Source organism: Oncorhynchus gorbuscha, unplaced genomic scaffold (assembly GCF_021184085.1).
Source record: "Oncorhynchus gorbuscha isolate QuinsamMale2020 ecotype Even-year unplaced genomic scaffold, OgorEven_v1.0 Un_scaffold_6478, whole genome shotgun sequence".
Taxonomy (NCBI): Eukaryota; Metazoa; Chordata; class Actinopteri; order Salmoniformes; family Salmonidae; genus Oncorhynchus; species Oncorhynchus gorbuscha.
Window position 1 is genome coordinate 1 of NW_025750067.1, and position 21,044 is coordinate 21,044.

Consider the following 21,044-nt stretch of genomic DNA (forward strand, 5'->3'; position numbering starts at 1 on the left):
TCAATGTGGAGGAGTACCAGCGCTGAGTCAATGTGGAGGAGTACCAGCGCTGAGTCAATGTGGAGGAGTACCAGCGCTGAGTCAATGTGGAGGAGTACCAGCGCTGAGTCAATGTGGAGGAGTACCAGCGCTGAGTCAATGTGGAGGAGTACCAGCGCTGAGCTGAGTCAATGTGGAGGTGTACCAGCGCTGAGTCAATGTGGAGGTGTACCAGCGCTGAGTCAATGTGGAGGTGTACCAGCGCTGAGTCAATGTGGAGGTGTACCAGCGCTGAGTCAATGTGGAGGTGTACCAGCGCTGAGTCAATGTGGAGGTGTACCAGCGCTGAGTCAATGTGGAGGTGTACCAGCGCTGAGTCAATGTGGAGGTGTACCAGCGCTGAGTCAATGTGGAGGTGTACCAGCGCTGAGTCAATGTGGAGGTGTACCAGCGCTGAGTCAATGTGGAGGTGTACCAGCGCTGAGTCAATGTGGAGGTGTACCAGCGCTGAGTCAATGTGGAGGTGTACCAGCGCTGAGTCAATGTGGAGGTGTACCAGCGCTGAGTCAATGTGGAGGTGTACCAGCGCTGAGTCAATGTGGAGGTGTACCAGCGCTGAGTCAATGTGAGTGTACCAGCGCTGAGTCAATGTGGAGGTACCAGCGCTGAGTCAATGTGGAGGGGTACCAGCGCTGAGTCAATGTGGAGGGTACCAGCGCTGAGTCAATGTGGAGGGGTACCAGCGCTGAGTCAATGTGGAGGGTACCAGCGCTGAGTCAATGTGGAGGGGTACCAGCGCTGAGTCAATGTGGAGGAGTACCAGTGCTGAGTCAATGTGGAGGGGTACCAGCGCTGAGTCAATGTGGAGGGTACCAGCGCTGAGTCAATGTGGAGGGGTACCAGCGCTGAGTCAATGTGGAGGGGTACCAGCGCTGAGTCAATGTGGAGGGGTACCAGTGCTGAGTCAATGTGGAGGGGTACCAGTGCTGAGTCAATGTGGAGGGGTACCAGTGCTGAGTCAATGTGGAGGGGTACCAGTGCTGAGTCAATGTGGAGGAGTACCAGCGCTGAGTCAATGTGGAGGAGTACCAGCGCTGAGTCAATGTGGAGGAGTACCAGCGCTGAGTCAATGTGGAGGAGTACCAGCGCTGAGTCAATGTGGAGGAGTACCAGCGCTGAGTCAATGTGGAGGGGTACCAGCTGAGTCAATGTGGAGGGTACCAGCGCTGAGTCAATGTGGAGGGGTACCAGCGCTGAGTCAATGTGGAGGAGTACCAGCGCTGAGTCAATGTGGAGGTGTACCAGCGCTGAGTCAATGTGGAGGTGTACCAGCGCTGAGTCAATGTGGAGGTGTACCAGCGCTGAGTCAATGTGGAGGTGTACCAGCGCTGAGTCAATGTGGAGGGTACCAGCGCTGAGTCAATGTGGAGGGTACCAGCGCTGAGTCAATGTGGAGGAGTACCAGCGCTGAGTCAATGTGGAGGTGTACCAGCGCTGAGTCAATGTGGAGGAGTACCAGCGCTGAGTCAATGTGGAGGAGTACCAGCGCTGAGTCAATGTGGAGGAGTACCAGCGCTGAGTCAATGTGGAGGAGTACCAGCGCTGAGTCAATGTGGAGGTGTACCAGCGCTGAGTCAATGTGGAGGTGTACCAGCGCTGAGTCAATGTGGAGGTGTACCAGCGCTGAGTCAATGTGGAGGTGTACCAGCGCTGAGTCAATGTGGAGGTGTACCAGCGCTGAGTCAATGTGGAGGTGTACCAGCGCTGAGTCAATGTGGAGGGGTACCAGCGCTGAGTCAATGTGGAGGTGTACCAGCGCTGAGTCAATGTGGAGGTGTACCAGCGCTGAGTCAATGTGGAGGGGTACCAGCGCTGAGTCAATGTGGAGGGGTACCAGCGCTGAGTCAATGTGGAGGAGTACCAGCGCTGAGTCAATGTGGAGGAGTACGATGTAGCTGAGGTAATAACGAGGCTATATACAAGGAGTACCAGTACTGAGTCAATGTGCAGGGCAGTAGTCAGTAGTCTCCAAGGCTCGTGTGTGTGTGTGTGTGTGTGTGTGTGTGTGTGTGTGTGTGTGTGTGTGTGTGTGTGTGTGTGTGTGTGTGTGTGTGTGTGTGTGTGTGTGTGTGTGTGTGTGTGTGTGTGTGTGTGTGTGAGCCGTTGCAAGGTACTTTGTGTTTGAGGAAGAAGTTGAGCAGAAATATTGATGTGGCAGGATGAGCTATTTGTGTGGACCGTTTGGGCTCTTAAACCTCGCCAAGTGAACACTTGGTTTAAGATGGACGCCGAGGCGGGAAGTTAATGGAGTTTTATTGGAGACGTTTGACCGTGACTGATTCAGCCATTATGGATCATGTGAATTCACCATAAGTCTGGCAGTTGACTTTTTGAGCTCTACGATGACACGAGCACACAGACTGCAAAGATGAGGCTGACCACTGAGGGAAGTGAATCAGATATATCATGACGAAATCAAGTGGTTTTGCTTCTTTTGTCACGTTATGTGATACATTTACTCTTGAGATGCAGTGAATCTTTGTGAAATGCGATGAATTGGTGTTTTCGCCATTAAAACAAGTGGCTTTCAATAGTTCTCTATCATAGTGGCTCTTCATCAATGAAAGAGCTCATTTCATCTCAGCAGGAACAGAGAGCCACTCTGTGTGATTATCGCCTGGTTGGTGTGTGTTCTTGGCTGAATCCCACGTTCCCTGCTCCAGATATATGTTTCACATCTCCAAACTGACTGAAATATTTGCTTTCCGTACGACACAACATTCCCCACCGCCACCGACACAAAAACACATTGCTTCGTCCACATATTTTCGGATGCTGCACAACAAATCTCCAATCTCTCGGTAAAGGAATTCGGGCCCCCCTTTAATGGCTTTCTGCTCCTCTCGGGACGAGCGTGTCTGGAGAAAAGCTGCTGATTGCCAGGGAAAATTGTAATACAGGTATATAATATACGCCAGACAGGCTTCACGGGCGTCTAATGCAAAGGGTTCTGCATTTCAGCAATCCATTTGTATTCATATTCAAAGCATATGGGCTTCTTTGGTTCGCTGCTGTGGCCCTTTGGCCTCCGTAGAGACTCAGGTGCTTTCTGCCTGGCTGTCGTTAATTCCAGATGACTGGATAGACATTGTGAAAAATTAATATGAATTAAGAGAGGCCAATGTATTAGGTGCGTAAGAGGGGGGGGAATTCATTAGGTACCTCTCCTCGACACTGTTTCAGAGTAGGAGTGATGAACTACCATTTCATCCATTTCATTTCATATAATGGCCATTTAAAAGGGCAAACAAATCATGTAAAACACTTCAACAGGGCTGTGACGGTCATGGAACTCTACGTGACTGTGATTAGTCTCATAGCAAAAAAACAACACATTTTCAACCTTTCCTCAGCTCTTTACTGTGTGCTGTCATAGATATATCATTAATAGAACAGGCATCCAGTCAATGATGGCATAATGGGTGGCCAGGTGGCCATTGCGAGGAGCAAAGCAGGAAGGTTGCCCATCAATATGTGCTGTGATTTGTTGATTCAACTTTACTGAAATAATACATTCTATTGCATGAGCCACATCAGTTAACATCATATGAATTAACATTCTACATTGCCATAGCAATTAATGCATCATAATACCAGCCATCGCCAGTGTACTGAGTTTACCAGTCAAATTGCCAGAGTTAGAGGTTCCAAGCCAGTTCTATTCATTGTATTTCTGTGTGCTGCTGCTGCAGGGAGGGGAGTGTTGTCTGGGCAACCCAAGACTTGTTCGCTACAAAACCAAGGAGAAACAAAGTTCCATCCCATTGTTAAAAGTCCATGTTACCGTAGGAACGGACTGAACCGCACCAAAGCCCGGCCGTCCTGTCTTCAGTCCACTGTTCTTTTAATGGTTATGACTGTCTTCACCTGTAACCGTCGGTTACACAATTTATACGGTAATTGTGCCAGCCCTACCCTTGAATTTAATATGCACCTATCGATTAATTATCATCATGTCAATCTTTAACCATCTTCTGTGTATGACTCTCTAAGGACTTTTATTTTGAAAGCCAGACAAAAAATCAATAAAAGGACCATCCTTCGGCATGCGAGTCCTGTGAGACATGCCAGTCTTCCAGGCAGCTCTAATCATTGCTCGGCACCTTGAATGGCTTGGAGCCGCCGTTGTGAAAGTTAAAGACTGACCCGTGTCAGCTCGTCTACCACGTGACCCCATTTCCCTCCTCCTCCTATCGTATGCCCCCGGAGGTAGCAGCCCTAATTGCATCCCGTGCTCTCCTGTTCCCCCTCCTCGTCTGCTAATGATGATGAGCTTCCTGCAGGCTGGGCCTGCGCTCTCTCCTCTCTTCCCGCTATCTCTCTCTTCTCTCTCTCTCTCTTCTCTCTCTCTCTCTTCTCTCTCTCCTCTCTCTCTCTCTCCCCCCTCTCTCTCTCCCCTCTCTCCCCTCTCTCCCCTCTCTCTCTTTCTCCTCTCTCTCTCCTCTCTCTCTCTTCTCTCTCTCTCTCCTCTCTCTCTCTCCTCTCTCTCTCTCCCTCTCCTCTCTCTCTCCCCTCTCCTCTCTCTCTCCCCTCTCTTCTCTCTCTCCTCTCTCGCTCCCCTCTCTTCTCGCTCCCCTCTCTCTTCTCTCTCTCCTCTTTCCCCTCTCTCTCTCCCCTCTCTCTCTCCCTCTCTCTCTCCCCTCTCTCTCCCCCTCTCTCTCCCCCTCTCTCTCCCCCTCTCTCTCCCCCTCTCTCTCCCCCTCTCTCTCCCCCTCTCTCTCCCCCTCTCTCTCCCCCTCTCTCTCCCTCTCTCCCTCTCCCCTCTCTCTCTCCTCTCTCTCTCTCCTCTCTCTCTCCTCTCTCTCTCCCCTCTCTCTCCTCTCTCTCTCCTCTCTCTCTCTCCCCTCTTCTCGCTCCCCTCTCTTCTCGCTCCCCTCTCTCTCCTCTCTCCCTCCTCTCTCTCTCTCCTCTCTCTTCTCTCTCTCCTGTCCCCCTAGGCTGAGCGATGGTATTTGTGATCCGACGCTGTTTAGTTATTGGCCAACAAAGGGGAATGTCTTTTAATACACCTTTTTAAAAGATTAGGTGGTAATTGTTGCGGTCTTAATCAATAGGGTAGCCGAGTGGAAAATTAAAGGTGTGTGAGAGAGAGAGAGAGCATGTTGCTGTGTTAGGCCCATTGTTCCTGTTCAGCCTAGTGACAACACCGGAGGGCAAGTGGAGGGATGGGACCTGGAGGAGAGGCTGACAGTGATAAATAGGCCTTTTAATAACAGCTGTGCCTCTTGGGGAGCCGTTCAGATCCATTCTGACTCCATGCTGGCCCTGCCCATCTACATTTAAATATCTAGAGTGATATGCACATCTATACTAGATTGGAAATGTATAAACATCAGTGTTTGTTAGGTTTTTATACACTGACTGACGCATGGTAAAAACTGAGCCACAATCTGTCACACACATTTCTAGCCCCTTCAAGTATCCATCTGCGTCTGTGCTTATGGGTCTGATTGTCAGGGACAAGGTCTCTCTGTTCATTTCCAAAGGTCTCAACCCTCCAGAGAAGGAGGGGGGGTTAAACACACACTCACATGCACACTTTTTAACAGATGGTTTAGTTAACTGAAACATGAATTGCAATGTTGCTTTGGCAGTAGTCTCCAAGGCTGTGTGTGTGTGTGTGTGTGTGTGTGTGTGTGTGTGTGTGTGTGTGTGTGTGTGTGTGTGTGTGTGTGTGTGTGTGTGTGTGTGTGTGTGTGTGTGTGTGCGCGAGATACCAACAGGGTCTAACCGACTGTTCGGTGAGCTGATGACCTGGAGAGGAGGAGGTTGATGCTACAGCCGTTCCTTAACTCGCCCACAGGGCACTAGACTCTACCTGCAGCAGCTTTCAACACAGCATGTGTTTGTTGTAGACTAGGCTATACTCACCACCCTGGTGTTGAGAAAAGATTTGGTTAAAAGGGATTTACATTCGCTATCCTCCTCTTCCTCACTGATGATTATTGGGTATCTCTTCCTCTCTCTCCTCAGTACTGCAATAATGTGAAGGAGCAGCGGATGAATGGCCTACTGCCTGAGCCTCTCCAGATATTTCCTCGAGGTATGTTTGTTTTTGTGTGTGTGTGTTCTGATCACTACAAACTTGGTTTTCTAAGCTCTGCGATGAGATCACAGTTCATTGATGGGGAGGGATGTTGGCTGTGTAGAGGGACTGGGTGCTGGGGTGAGAGAGAGGCTGGGTGCTGGGGCGAGAGAGAGAGAGGCTGGTGCTAGGGCGAGAGAGGCTGGGTGCTGGGGCGAGAGAGAGAGGCTGGTGCTAGGGCGAGAGAGGCTGGGTCCTGGGGCGAGAGAGGGAGGCTGGGTGCTGGGGCGAGAGAGAGGCTGGGTGCTGGGGCGAGAGAGAGAGAGGCTGGGTGCTGGGGCGAGAGAGAGAGTGGCTGGGTGCTGGGGCGAGAGAGGCTGGGTGCTGGGGCGAGAGAGGGAGGCTGGGGCGAGAGACTGGGGCCTGGGGCGAGAGAGGGAGGCTGGGTGCTGGGGCGAGAGAGAGGGAGGCTGGGTGCTGGGGCGAGAGAGAGGGAGGCTGGGTGCTGGGGCGAGAGAGAGGGAGGCTGGGTGCTGGGGAGAGAGAGGGAAAGGCTGGGTGCTGGGGCGAGAGAGAGAGAGGCTGGGTGCTGGGGCGAGAGAGAGCGAGAGAGGCTGGGTGCTGGGGCGAGAGAGAGCGAGAGAGGCTGGGTGCTGGGGCGAGAGAGAGAGAGAGAGAGGCTGGGTGCTGGGGCGAGAGAGGGAGAGGCTGGGTGCTGGGGCGAGAGAGGGAGAGGCTGGGTGCTGGGGCGAGAGAGAGAGAGGCTGGGTGCTGGGGCGAGAGAGAGCGAGAGAGGCTGGGTGCTGGGGCGAGAGAGAGCGAGAGAGGCTGGGTGCTGGGGCGAGAGAGAGAGAGAGAGGCTGGGTGCTGGGGGCGAGAGAGAGAGAGGCTGGTGGGCGAGAGAGAGAGGCTGGGTGCTGGGGAGAGAGAGAGAGGCTGGGGGCGAGAGAGAGAGAGGCTGGGTGGGCGAGAGAGAGAGAGGCTGGGGGCGAGAGAGAGAGAGGCTGGGGCGAGAGAGAGAGAGGAGGCTGGGGGCGAGAGAGAGAGAGGCTGGGGGCGAGAGAGAGAGAGGCTGGGGCGAGAGAGAGAGAGGCTGGGGCGAGAGAGAGAGAGGCTGGGGCGAGAGAGAGAGAGGCTGGGGCGAGAGAGAGAGAGGCTGGGGCGAGAGAGAGAGAGGCTGGGGCGAGAGAGAGAGAGGCTGGGGCGAGAGAGAGAGAGGCTGGGGCGAGAGAGAGAGGCTGGGGCGAGAGAGAGAGAGGCTGGGGCGAGAGAGAGAGGCTGGGGGCGAGAGAGAGAGAGGCTGGGGTGAGAGAGAGAGGCTGGGGCGAGAGAGAGAGAGGCTGGGGCGAGAGAGAGAGAGGCTGGGGGAGAGAGAGGCTGGGTGCTGGGGCGAGCGAGAGAGAGGCTGGGTGCTGGGGAGAGAGAGAGAGGCTGGGTGCTGGGGGGAGAGAGAGAGAGAGGCTGGGTGCTGGGGGAGAGAGAGAGGCTGGGTGCTGGGGCGAGAGAGAGAGGCTGGGTGCTGGGGCGAGAGAGAGAGGCTGGGTGCTGGGGCGAGAGAGAGAGAGAGAGGCTGGGTGCTGGGGCGAGAGAGAGAGAGAGAGGCTGGGTGCTGGGGCGAGAGAGAGAGTGGCTGGGTGCTGGGGCGAGAGAGAGAGTGGCTGGGTGCTGGGGCGAGAGAGAGAGTGGCTGGGTGCTGGGCGAGAGAGAGAGTGGCTGGGTGCTGGGGCGAGAGAGGCTGGGTGCTGGGGCGAGAGAGGGAGGCTGGGGCGAGAGACTGGGGCCTGGGGCGAGAGAGGGAGACTGGGGCCTGGGGCGAGAGAGGGAGACTGGGGCCTGGGGCGAGAGAGGGAGACTGGGGCCTGGGGCGAGAGAGGGAGACTGGGGGCTGGGGCGCGAGAGGGAGACTGGGGGCTGGGGCGCGAGAGGGAGACTGGGGCCTGGGGCGAGCGAGGGAGACTGGGGCCTGGGGCGAGCGAGGGAGACTGGGTGCTGGGGCGAGCGAGGGAGACTGGGTGCTGGGGCGCGAGAGGGAGACTGGGTGCTGGGGCGCGAGAGGGAGACTGGGTGCTGGGGCAAGAGAGGGAGACTGGGTGCTGGGGCGCGAGAGGGAGACTGGGTGCTGGGGCGCGAGAGAGAAAGAGGCTGGGTGCTGGGGCGAGAGAAAGACTGTAGAGAGAAAGTGGTGGGTTCTGGGTAGAGGACTAGAGAACTGTGGGTGCCCATGAGTGGAAAGAATCAACACAGCCACTGCAAAGCAATCAATCAAAATTGACAGAGCCTTTAACATGGACTTTAATGGTATTGTGTTGAGGGAAATGTGCAGTGTGGCTTCGTTTCCCTCTAAAACTCACTAAAGCTCTAATGCATTGGATGTTCCATTTGTGTTTTAATACATTTTCTAAATGTTTTCACGACTAAGAAAGAAAGTGTTGTTGATGTGTGGTCCGTTTCACCAATGAAACAATGAGTTGTTCCTTGCCTGTCACTGGGGTCTTGTTCACAGTTGATAAGAGTTAGGGTATTACACAATGCGCTATTGTCCTCAAACTCCACTCTGGACCTCAACACCAGTTCCACTGTATGTTTCCATTGTTCCCCTCTAATCTAGACTGATGTAGACCTGGGACACCAGGTAGGTGTGTTATTAATTATCAGGTAGGACAGAAAAGCCAGCAGGCTCCGGACCTCATAGGGTCAGAGTTCAATACGGCTCTATTGAATACTTGGAGTATGTTAATGTACTAAGCTGTTTGTCTTGGAAAAGAGTGTTTGGACATAGTTCCCCACAGCCCATGTATTCATCCAGTACAAGTGTTACTTCACGTCACCATCTAGCTGAGAGAGAGAGAGAGAGAGAGATCCCCACAGCCCATGTATTCATCCAGTACAGGTGTTACTTCACGTCTCCATCTAGCTGAGAGAGAGAGATCCCCACAGCCCATGTATTCATCCAGTACAGGTGTTACTTCACGTCTCCATCTAGCTGAGAGAGAGAGGTCCCCACAGCCCATGTATTCATCCAGTACAGGTGTTACTTCACGTCACCATCTAGCTGCATATGTGTAACTGAAACAGAGCATAACTACAAATGTCTGCCACTAGTCCTCCACACCTCCAGCCGAGCAGCAACCCATTTATAAACAGAGCCTGAAAAAAAACCCAGATTTTCCTAATTTCTCTCTCTCTCTCCATCTCTCTCTCTCTCCATCTCTCTATCTCTCTCTCTCTCTCTCGGTCTCTCTCTCTCTCTCTCGGTCTCTCTCTCTCGGTCTCTCGGTCTCTCTCTCTCTCTCTCTCTCTCTCTCTCTCTCTCTCTCGGTCTCTCTCTCTCTCTCTCTCTCTCTCTCTCTCTCTCTGTCTCTGTCTCTGTCTCTGTCTCTGTCTCTGTCTCTGTCTCTGTCTCTCTCTCTCTGTCTCTCTCTCTCTGTCTCTCTGTCTCTCTCTCTCTCTGTCTCTCTCTCGGTCTCTCTGTCTCTCGGTCTCTCTCTCTCTCTCTCTCTCTCTCTCTCTCTCTCTCTCTCTCTCTCTCTCTCTCTCTCTCTCGGTCTCTCGGTCTCTCTCTCTCTCTCTCTCTCTCTCTCTCTCTCTCTCTCTCTCTCTGTCTCTCTGTCTCTCTGTCTCTCTGTCTCTCTGTCTCTCTCTCTCTCTCTCTCTCGGTCTCCAGAGCCACATCTCAATCATTTTTCTGCACAGCTAATTTCAGATTCACCCTCATTTCGCCTTTTTTAAACGATTCCTTTTCAGCACCATTTGTAAATGGCCCTGTGATGTGTTCTAAAATTTAGTCAATTACTGTTTCAGCCGGCAAGACTCCAGGGATCCGGAACATACACAGCCTGAAGGTACCATCTCAATAATTGTTTCAGGAGAAAAGTTGGGGCGAAATGGATTGGTAACGCTGTGTTCCACTTATTGAAATGTCAATTGAAGTCAAGGTTCTCTTTCACACACACACACACACACACACACACACACACACACACACACACACACACACACACACACACACACACACACACACACACACACACACACACACACACACACACACACACACACACACACACACCCTCTCTCCGCTTTGTATTTATATATGTAGATATGTGGCTGTATTCCTTTCTTTCTCATCTCTCTCATCTCTCTCATCTCTCTCATTCCTCTCATTCTCTCTCATTCTCTCATCTCTCTCATTCTCTCTCATTCTCTCTCATTCTCTCTCATCCTCTCATCCTCTCATCCTCTCATTCTCTCATTCTCTCATTCTCTCATTCTCTCTCATTCTCTCTCATTCTCTCTCATTCTCTCATCTCTCATTTCTCTCTCATATCTCTCATCTCTCTCATCCTCTCATCTCTCTCATTTCTCTCTCATCCTCTCATCTCTCATTCTCTCATCTCTCTCTCATTCTCTCTCATTCTCTCTCATTCTCTCTCATCTCTCTCATTCTCTCATCTCTCATCTCTCTCATTCTCTCTCATATCTCTCATCTCTCTGTCATTCTCTCTCATCTCTCTCATCTCTCTCTCATTCTCTCTCATCTCTCTCTCATTCTCTCTCATCTCTCTCATCTCTCTCTCATTCTCTCTCATCTCTCTCTCATTCTCTCTCATCTCTCTCATCTCTCTCATTCTCTCTCTCTCATCTCTCATTCTCTCATCTCTCTCATTCTCATCTCTCTCATTCTCATCTCTCTCATTCTCATCTCTCTCATTCTCATCTCTCTCATTCTCATCCTCTCATCCTCTCATCTCTCTCATTCTCTCTCATTCTCTCTCATCTCTCTCTCATCTCTCTCATCTCTCTCATCTCTCTCATTCTCTCTCATTTCTCTCTCATCTCTCTCATTCTCTCTCATCTCTCTCATCTCTCTCATTCTCTCTCATTTCTCTCTCATCTCTCTCATTCTCTCTCATCTCTCTCATTCTCTCTCATCTCTCTCATCTCTCTCTCATCTCTCTCATTCTCTCTCATCTCTCTCATTCTCATCTCTCTCATTCTCTTCTCTCATTCTCTTCTCTCATTCTCATCTCTCTCATTCTCATCTCTCTTCTCTCATTCTCATCTCTCTCTCATCTCTCCCATTCTCATCTCTCTTCTCTCATTCTCATCTCTCTTCTCTCATTCTCATCTCTCTCTCATCTCTCTCATTCTCATCTCTCTCATTCTCATCTCTCTTCTCTCATTCTCATCTCTCCCATTCTCATCTCTCCCATTCTCATCTCTCTTCTCTCATTCTCATCTCTCTCATTCTCATCTCTCTCATTCTCATCTCTCTTCTCTCATTCTCATCTCTCTTCTCTCATTCTCATCTCTCTCTCATCTCTCCCATTCTCATCTCTCTCATTCTCATCTCTCTCATTCTCATCTCTCTCTTCTCTCATTCTCATCTCTCTCATTCTCTCTCATTCTCTCTCATCTCTCTCATCTCTCTCATCTCTCTCATTCTCTCATCTCTCTCATTCTCATCTCTCTCATTCTCTTCTCTCATTCTCCTCTCTCATTCTCTTCTCTCATTCTCCTCTCTCATTCTCATCTCTCTCATTCTCTTCTCCCATTCTCATCTCTCCCATTCTCATCTCTCTTCTCTCATTCTCATCTCTCTCATTCTCATCTCTCTCATTCTCATCTCTCTTCTCTCATTCTCATCTCTCTCTCATCTCTCCCATTCTCATCTCTCTTCTCTCATTCTCATCTCTCTTCTCTCATTCTCATCTCTCTTCTCTCATTCTCATCTCTCTTCTCTCATTCTCATCTCTCTTCTCTCATTCTCATCTCTCTTCTCTCATTCTCATCTCTCTTCTCTCATTCTCATCTCTCTCATTCTCATCTCTCTCTTCTCTCATTCTCATCTCTCTCATTCTCATCTCTCTCTTCTCTCATTCTCATCTCTCTCATTCTCTCTCATCTCTCTCATCTCTCTCATCTCTCTCATCTCTCTCATCTCTCTCATCTCTCTCATTCTCATCTCTCTCATCTCTCATTCTCTCATCTCTCTCATCTCTCATTCTCTCATCTCTCTCATCCTCTCATCTCTCTCATTCTCTCTCATCCTCTCATCTCTCTCATTCTCTCTCATTCTCTCTCATCTCTCTCATTCTCTCTCATTCTCTCTCATCTCTCTCATTCTCTCTCATCTCTCTCATCTCTCTCATCTCTCTCATTCTCTCTCATTCTCTCTCATTTCTCTCTCATTCTCTCTCATTTCTCTCTCATCTCTCTCATTCTCTCTCATTCTCTCATTCTCTCTCATTCTCTCTCATCTCTCTCATTCTCTCTCATCTCTCTCATTCTCTCTCATCTCTCTCATTCTCTCTCATCTCTCTCATCCTCTCTCATCTCTCTCATTCTCTCTCATCTCTCTCATCTCTCTCATTCTCTCTCATCTCTCTTCTCTCATTCTCATCTCTCTCTTCTCTCATCTCTCTCATCTCTCTCATTCTCTCATCTCTCTCATCTCTCTCATTCTCTCTCATCTCTCTCATTCTCATCTCTCTTCTCTCATTCTCATCTCTCTCTCATCTCTCCCATTCTCATCTCTCCCATTCTCATCTCTCTCATTCTCATCTCTCTCATTCTCCTCTCTCATTCTCATCTCTCTTCTCTCATTCTCATCTCTCTCTCATCTCTCTCATTCTCCTCTCCCATTCATCTCTCTTCTCTCATTCTCATCTCTCTCATCTCTCTCATCTCTCTCTCATCTCTCTCTCATCTCTCTCATTCTCTCATCTCTCTCATTCTCTCTCATTCTCTCTCATCTCTCATTCTCTCATCTCTCTCATTCTCATCTCTCTCATCTCTCATTCTCTCTCATCTCTCATTCTCTCATCTCTCATTCTCTCATCTCTCTCATTCTCATCTCTCATTCTCTCTCATCTCTCATTCTCTCTCATCTCTCATTCTCATCTCTCTCTTCTCTCATCTCTCATCTCTCTCATCTCTCTCATCTCTCTCTCATTCTCTCTCATCTCTCTCTCATTCTCTCTCATCTCTCTCTCATTCTCTCTCTCCTCTCATTCTCATCTCTCTCTTCTCTCTTCTGTCATTCTCATCTCTCCCATTCTCATCTCTCTCTCCATCTCTCCCATTCTCATCTCTCTCTTCTCTCATTCTCATCTCTCTCTTCTCTCATTCTCATCTCTCTCTTCTCTCATTCTCATCTCTCTCTTCTCATCTCTCTCTTCTCTCATTCTCATCTCTCTCTTCTCTCATTCTCATCTCTCTCTTCTCTCATCTCTCTCATCTCTCTCATTCTCTCATCTCTCTCATCTCTCTCTCATTCTCTCTCATCTCTCTCTCATTCTCTCTCTCTCTTCTCTCATTCTCATCTCTCTCTTCTGTCATTCTCATCTCTCCCATTCTCATCTCTCTCTCCATCTCTCCCATTCTCATCTCTCTCTCCATCTCTCCCATTCTCATCTCTCTCTCCATCTCTCCCATTCTCATCTCTCTCTCCATCTCTCCCATTCTCATCTCTCTCTCTTCTCTCTCTTCTCTCATTCTCTTCTCTTATTCTCATCTCTCTTCTCTCATTCTCTTCTCTCATTCTCATCTCTCCCATTCTCTTCTCTCTCTCTCCATCTCTCCCATTCTCATCTCTCTCTCCATCTCTCTCTCTCATCTCTCCCATTCTCATCTCTCTCTCCATCTCTCTCTCTCATCTCTCCCATTCTCATCTCTCTCTTCTCTCATTCTCTTCTCTTATTCTCATCTCTCTCATTCTCTCATCTCTCTCATCTCTCTCTCATTCTCTCTCATCTCTCTCTCATTCTCTCTCTCTCCTCTCATTCTCATCTCTCTCTCCTCTCATTCTCATCTCTCTCTCCTCTCATTCTCATCTCTCTCTCCTCTCATTCTCATCTCTCTCTTCTCTCATTCTCATCTCTCTCTTCTCTCATTCTCATCTCTCTCTTCTCTCATTCTCATCTCTCTCTTCTCTCATTCTCATCTCTCTCTTCTCTCATTCTCATCTCTCTCTTCTCTCATTCTCATCTCTCTCTTCTCTCATTCTCATCTCTCCCATTCTCTTCTCTCATTCTCCATCTCTCCCATTCTCTTCTCATCTCTCTCCTCTCATTCTCATCTCTCTCTTCTCTCATTCTCATCTCTCCCATTCTCTTCTCTCTCTCCATCTCTCCCATTCTCTTCTCTCTCTCCATCTCTCCCATTCTCTTCTCTCTCTCCATCTCTCCCATTCTCATCTCTCTCTCATCTCTCCCATTCTCATCTCTCTCTCATCTCTCCCATTCTCATCTCTCTCATCTCTCCCATTCTCATCTCTCTCTCCATCTCTCTCTCCCATTCTCATCTCTCTCATCTCTCCCATTCTCATCTCTCTCTCCATCTCTCTCATTCTCATCTCTCTCTTTCTCTCTCATTCTCTCTCTCGCTCTCTCTCCTTATTCAGCTCCCAGTACTCATTTGGTTACTCTGTGATGGGCGGCTAAGAGCAGGGTATTATATTCTAAGCTGCCCCCCAATGCATCATGGTCCCCTCAATTTTCACACATCTGATTGGATGTTGAAGATGAGCAGGGTTAGACCAAGTAAGTCAAGCAGCACCACGGAGGAAAGACTTTTTCACCCGACCATGAAATGGTCATTACCCAGAAACCCCCATTCAGAAACACCCCGGACTCTCCATCTTCATGTTCTGCTCATATGTTAGCTATTGAAACCCTTCTGCTAATTACAATGTCTTAAATGGGTTAACCAAGCTGACAACCGTGTCTCTAGGTCATTGTTAAATCCATGTTCCATTCTATTAAGACTACATTGTGTTGTGTTTTAATCGTAGGGCCGGGCTTCCCTTGAAATGCTGAAATCGCTGTACCTGTATTTTACCTAACATTTACGTCAAGGCTTCCTGTTGACAGTGTTTTGATGGGGAATCTCCTTAAAGGTGGAATCTTTGTTTCTCCATAGATGATGTTGAAACCCTTCGATCATGTTTCATCTCAAATTAATTGGCTCTAGAAAATGAGGAACAAGATACTGTACATTTAAATGAGGTCTTCTCTAGGCACTAATTAAAAAAGAGAATCCCTGCCTTAGTGGACCAAACACGGTGACCTGTGGACCCCAATTAAACAAGTTATTTTTAGAGGGACCACCCCGTTTCCCTCTGGTTTCTGTTGAACCTGGGTTGAATCCGGGTGTGCTGGGTCTTGGTGTAAAACCCCACCATACCCATGCAGAGCTGGACAGAAGTACATTTCCTAGAGAGATGGTACTTTTCCTCCTAATGTGAGTCTTTCAATCCGTTTGTTCATCGATGCTCCTCCCATAGTCTATCTCTCTCCCTGTCTCCATCGTTCTCTCTCCTCTCTCTGTCCCTGTCTCCCTCGTTCTCTCTCCTCTATCTCTCTCTCTCCCTGTCTCCATCGTTCTCTCTCCTCTATCTCTCCCTGTCTCCCTCGTTCTCTCTCCTCTATCTCTCCCTGTCTCCCTCGTTCTCTCTCCTCTATCTGTCCCTGTCTCCATCGTTCTCTCTCCTCTATCTGTCCCTGTCTCCCTCGTTCTCTCTCCTCTATCTGTCCCTGTCTCCCTGGGTCTCTCTCCTCTATCTGTCCCTGTCTCCCTCGTTCTCTTTCCTCTATCTCTCTCTCTCCCTGTCTCCATCGTTCTCTCTCCTCTCTATCTGTCCCTGTCTCCTTCGTTCTCTCTCCTCTCTCTCTCTCCCTGTCTCCCTCGTTCTCTCTCCTCTCTCTCTCTCCCTGTCTCCCTCGTTCTCTCTCCTCTCTCTCTCCCTGTCTCCCTCGTTCTCTCTCCTCTATCTGTCCCTGTCTCCCTCGTTCTCTCTCCTCTCTCTGTCCCTGTCTCCCTCGTTCTCTCTCCTCTCTCTCTCCCTGTCTCCCTCGTTCTCTCTCCTCTCTCTCTCCCTGTCTCCCTCGTTCTCTCTCCTCTCTCTCTCTCCCTGTCTCCCTCGTTCTCTCTCCTCTCTCTCTCTCCCTGTCTCCCTCGTTCTCTCTCCTCTCTCTCTCTCCCTGTCTGCCTCGTTCTCTCTCCTCTCTCTCTCTCCCTGTCTGCCTCGTTCTCTCTCCTCTCTCTCTCTCCCTGTCTCCCTCGTTCTCTCTCCTCTCTCTCTCTCCCTGTCTCCCTCGTTCTCTCTCTCTCTCTCTCTCCCTGTCTCCCTCGTTTCTCTCCCTCTCTCTCTCTCTCCCTGTCTCCCTCGTTCTCTCTCCCTGTCTCCCTCGTTCTCTCTCCCTCTCTCTCTCCCTGTCTCCCTCGTTCTCTCTCCTCTCTCTCTCTCCCTGTCTCCCTCGTTCTCTCTCCTCTCTCTCTCTCCCTGTCTCCCTCGTTCTCTCTCTCTCTCTCTCTCCCTGTCTCCCTCGTTCTCTCTCCTCTCTCTCTCTCCCTGTCTCCCTCGTTCTCTCTCCTCTCTCTCTCTCCCTGTCTCCCTCGTTCTCTATCTCTCTCTCTCTCCCTGTCTTCCTCGTTCTCTCTCCTGTCTTCCTGGTTCTCTCTCTCTTTCTCTCTAACAAAAGTCAATTAACCCTCAGTTTGAACTAAGAGAAATAGAGAGCAAGAGAGAGAGATTGTGTTGTGTTGAGTCAGTCAATGGGTTCATTAGAAGGCCTGTGTGCTTGCTGCCTGCCTGGCTGTCTGTTGGCCTTGCCAACTTATTGTCTCTGTCTCTTTTTGGCTGCAGGTGAACACAAGGCCCAATGACTGCTCCCCCGCCGCCATCGGCTCTATGCCCAACAATAGGTGAGGAGTCTGGAGGGTTAAGGCCCAACTGCCTGGGGGTGGATGGAGGAGCCATGGATGCAATGAGTGCATTGGTGGATGGATAGATGGGTGAATGAGTGTGTTGGTGGATGGATATATGGGTGAATGAGTGCGTTGGTAGATGGATATATGGGTGAATGAGTGCATTGGTGGATGGATAGATGGGTGAATGAGTGCGTTGGTGGATGGATATATGGGTGAATGAGTGCATTGGTGGATGGATAGATGGGTGAATGAGTGTGTTGGTGGATGGATCGATGGGTGAATGAGTGCATTGGTGGATGGATAGATGGGTGAATGAGTGTGTTGGTGGATGGATAGATGATTGTGCTTCTCAGACAGTGTTTTTGAATATCTCGGTATCTATGTACAGTACCAGTCAATTTTGGACAAAACTATTCATTCAAAGGTTTTTCTTTATTTTTTAAAACTATTTTCTACATTGTAGAATAATAGTGAAGACATAAACACTATGAAATAACATGTCTTCAAAGTAGCCTCCCTTTGCCTTTCTCTTTGCTTATTTAAGCTGTTCTTGCCATACTATGGACTTGGTCTTTTACCAAATAGGGCTACCTTCTGTACACCACCCCTACCTTGTCACAACACAACTGATTGCCTCAAATGCATTGAGGAGGAGGAAAGAAATTCCACAAATTAACTTAACAAGGCACACCTGTTAATTGAAATGCATTCCAGGTGACTACCTCATGAAGCTGGTTGAGAGAATGCCAATTTTGAAGCTGTAATTTTTGCACATTTTTGGCATTCTCTCAACCATCTTCATGAGGTAGTCACCTGGAATGCATTTCAATAGGGGTGGTGTACAGAAGGTAGTCAAGTCCATATTAGCAAGAACAGCTCAAATAGGCAAAACGAGAGTCCGGCATTACTTTAAGACATGAAGGTCAGTCAATCTGGAACATTTCAAGAACTTTGAAAGTTTCTTCAATTGCAGTCACAAATACTATCAAGCGCTATGATGAAACTGGCTCTGATGAGGTCCGCCACAGGAAAGGAAGACCCAGAGTTACCTCTGCTACAGAGGATACATTCATTAGAGTTACCAGTCTCAGAAATTGCAGCCCAAATAAATGCTTCACAGAGTTTAAGTAACAGACACATCTCAACATCAACTGTTCGGAGGAGACTGTGTGAATCAGTCCTTTATGGTTGAATTGCTGCAAAGAAACCACTACTAAAGGACGCCAATAAGAAGAGACTTGCTTGGGCTAAAGAAACACGAGAAATTGACATTTGACCGGTGGACATATGTCAGTTGGTCTGATGAGTCCAAATTTGAGATTTTTGTTTTCAACAGCTGTGTCTTTGTGAGATGGAGAGTAGGTTAACGTATGATCTCCGCATGTTTGGTTCCCACCGTGAAGCATGGAGGAGGAGGTGTGATGGTGTGGGTGTTCTTTTGCTGGTGGCACTGTCAGTGATTTATATAGAATTCAAGGCACAATTAACCAGCATGGCTACCACAGCATTCTGCAGCGATAAGCCATCCCATCCCATCTGGTTTGCGCTTAGTGGGACTATCATTTGTTTTTCAACAGGGCAATTACCCAACACACCTCCAGGCTGTGGAGTGCTGCATCAGATGACCTGACCTCCACAATCACGTAACCTCAACCCAATTGAGATGGTTTGGGATGAGTTGGACTGCAGAGTGAAGGAAAAGCAGCCAACAAGTGCTCAGCATATGTGGGAATTCATTCGAGATTGTTGGAAAAGCATTCCAGATGAAGCTGGTTGAGAGAATGCCAAGAGTGTGCAAAGCTGTCGTCAAGGCAAAGGGTGGTTACTTTGACAAACACTTTTTTGGGGGGTTACTGCATGATTCCATATGCGATATTTAATAGTTTGGATGTCTTCACTGTTATTCTACAATGTAGAAAAAATAAAGAAAAAGCTGAGAATGAGCAGGTGTCTCCAGACTTTTGACTGGTACTGTAGACTATAGTGTCGACATCACACCTTTGCTCTGTAGTCTGTGTCTTTTGACTGAACCCAGATGTTGTCATTTTTCAGTCCCAGTCTAAAGAAGTCCTCTGCAGAGCTAAAGAAGATTTTGACTAATGGACAGGTATTGTATTTCTCCCCCTTCTGAACTAACACACACGTGTCCCCAATGGCTGTCCTCAGGGCCTTGGTCTGCTCCCTGTTAGTCCCTGTCCTCAGGGCCTTGGCCTGCACCCTGTTAGTCCCTGTCCTCGGGGCCTTGGCCTGCACCCTGTTAGTCCCTGTCCTCGGGGCCTTGGCCTGCACCCTGTTAGTCCCTGTCCTCGGGGCCTTGGTCTGCACCCTGTTAGTCCCTGTCCTCAGGGCCTTGGTCTGCACCCTGTTAGTCCCTGTCCTCAGGGCCTTGGTCTGCACCCTGTTAGTCCCTGTCCTCAGGGCCTTGGCCTGCACCCTGTTAGTCCCTGTCCTCAGGGCCTTGGCCTGCACCCTGTTAGTCCCTGTCCTCGGGGCCTTGGCCTGCACCCTGTTAGTCCCTGTCCTCGGGGCCTTGGCCTGCACCCTGTTAGTCCCTGTCCTCGGGGCCTTGGCCTGCACCCTGTTAGTCCCTGTCCTCGGGGCCTTGGCCTGCACCCTGTTAGTCCCTGTCCTCGGGGCCTTGGCCTGCACCCTGTTAGTCCCTGTCCTCGGGGCCTTGGCCTGCACCCTGTTAGTCCCTGTCCTCGGGGCCTTGGCCTGCACCCTGTTAGTCCCTGTCCTCGGGGCCTTGGCCTGCACCCTGTTAGTCCCTGTCCTCGGGGCCTTGGCCTGCACCCTGTTAGTCCCTGTCCTCGGGGCCTTGGCCTGCACCCTGTTAGTCCCTGTCCTCGGGGCCTTGGCCTGCACCCTGTTAGTCCCTGTCCTCGGGGCCTTGGCCTGCACCCTGTTAGTCCCTGTCCTCGGGCCTTGGCCTGCACCCTGTTAGTCCCTGTCCTCAGGGCCTTGGCCTGCACCCTGTTAGTCCCTGTCCTCGGGGCCTTTGCCTGCACCCTGTTAGTCCCTGTCCTCAGGGCCTTGGCCTGCACCCTGTTAGTCCCTGTCCTCAGGGCCTTGGCCTGCACCCTGTTAGTCCCTGTCCTCAGGGTCTTGGCCTGCACCCTGTTACATCCTGTTATAGAAGACACATCATGTCCCTGTTAGTGAGTGTTATAGAAGACACATCATGTCCCTGTTAGTGAGTGTTGTCCTGTTATAGAAGACACATCATGTCCCTGTTAGTGAGTGTTATAGAAGACACATCATGTCCCTGTTAGTGAGTGTTGTCCTGTTATAGAAGACATGTCATGTCCCTGTTATAGAAGACACATCATGTCCCTGTTAGTGAGTGTTGTCCTGTTATAGAAGACACATCATGTCCCTGTTATAGAAGACACATCATGTCCCTGTTAGTGAGTGTTGTCCTGTTATAGAAGACACATCATGTCCCTGTTAGTGAGTGTTGTCCTGTTATAGAAGACACATCATGTCCCTGTTAGTGAGTGTTGTCCTGTTATAGAAGACACATCATGTCCCTGTTAGTGAGTGTTATAGAAGACACATCATGTCCCTGTTAGTGAGTGTTATAGAAGACACATCATGTCCCTGTTAGTGAGTGTTATAGAAGACACGTCATGTCCCTGTTAGTGAGTGTTGTCCTGTTATAGAAGACTCATCATGTCCCTGTTAGTGAGTGTTGTCTGTCCTGTTATAGAAGACACATCATGTCCCTGTTAGTGAGTGTTATAGAAGACACATCATGTCCCTGTTAGTGAGTGTTGTCCTGTTATAGAAGACACATCATGTCCCTGTTAGTGAGTGTTATAGAAGACACGTCATGTCCCTGTTAGTGAGTGTTATAGAAGACACATTGTCCCTGTTAGTGAGTGTTATAGAAGACACATCATGTCCCTGTTAGTGAGTGTTGTCCTGTTATAGAAGACACGTCATGTCCCTGTTAGTGAGTGTTGTCCTCTTATAGAAGACACATCATGTCCCTGTTAGTGAGTGTTGTCCTCTTATAGAAGACACATCATGTCCTTGTTACTGAGTGGCCGGTCATTGATTTCCTCTGAAAGCTGCTGCCCACTTCCTGTTTCACCGCCTGCCCCGGTCGACATCTTTATCCCGACCTAATGGATAGATATTCATTGTTTTAGCTGAGCGCTGTTGCCTAGGACACACTCACACACGTAAGGCCAGGCAAAGTGCGTCAAGCAGACAATTAAGCCCAGCCACTTCCCGATGTCGCCTGTAACACATTGGTCTAATG

At 49.5% G+C, this 21,044-nt stretch overlaps 1 long non-coding RNA gene across 1 annotated transcript; it reads left to right on the forward strand.

Moving 5' to 3' along the window:
* The first annotated feature begins 5,874 nt into the window (after nucleotides 1–5,874).
* Nucleotides 5,875–18,948, forward strand: LOC124029470. Its single transcript, XR_006837775.1, has 4 exons — nucleotides 5,875–6,082; nucleotides 9,866–9,906; nucleotides 16,713–16,771; nucleotides 18,830–18,948. It is a non-coding gene; the product is annotated as an uncharacterized LOC124029470 (long non-coding RNA).
* The last annotated feature ends 2,096 nt before the right edge of the window (nucleotides 18,949–21,044 follow it).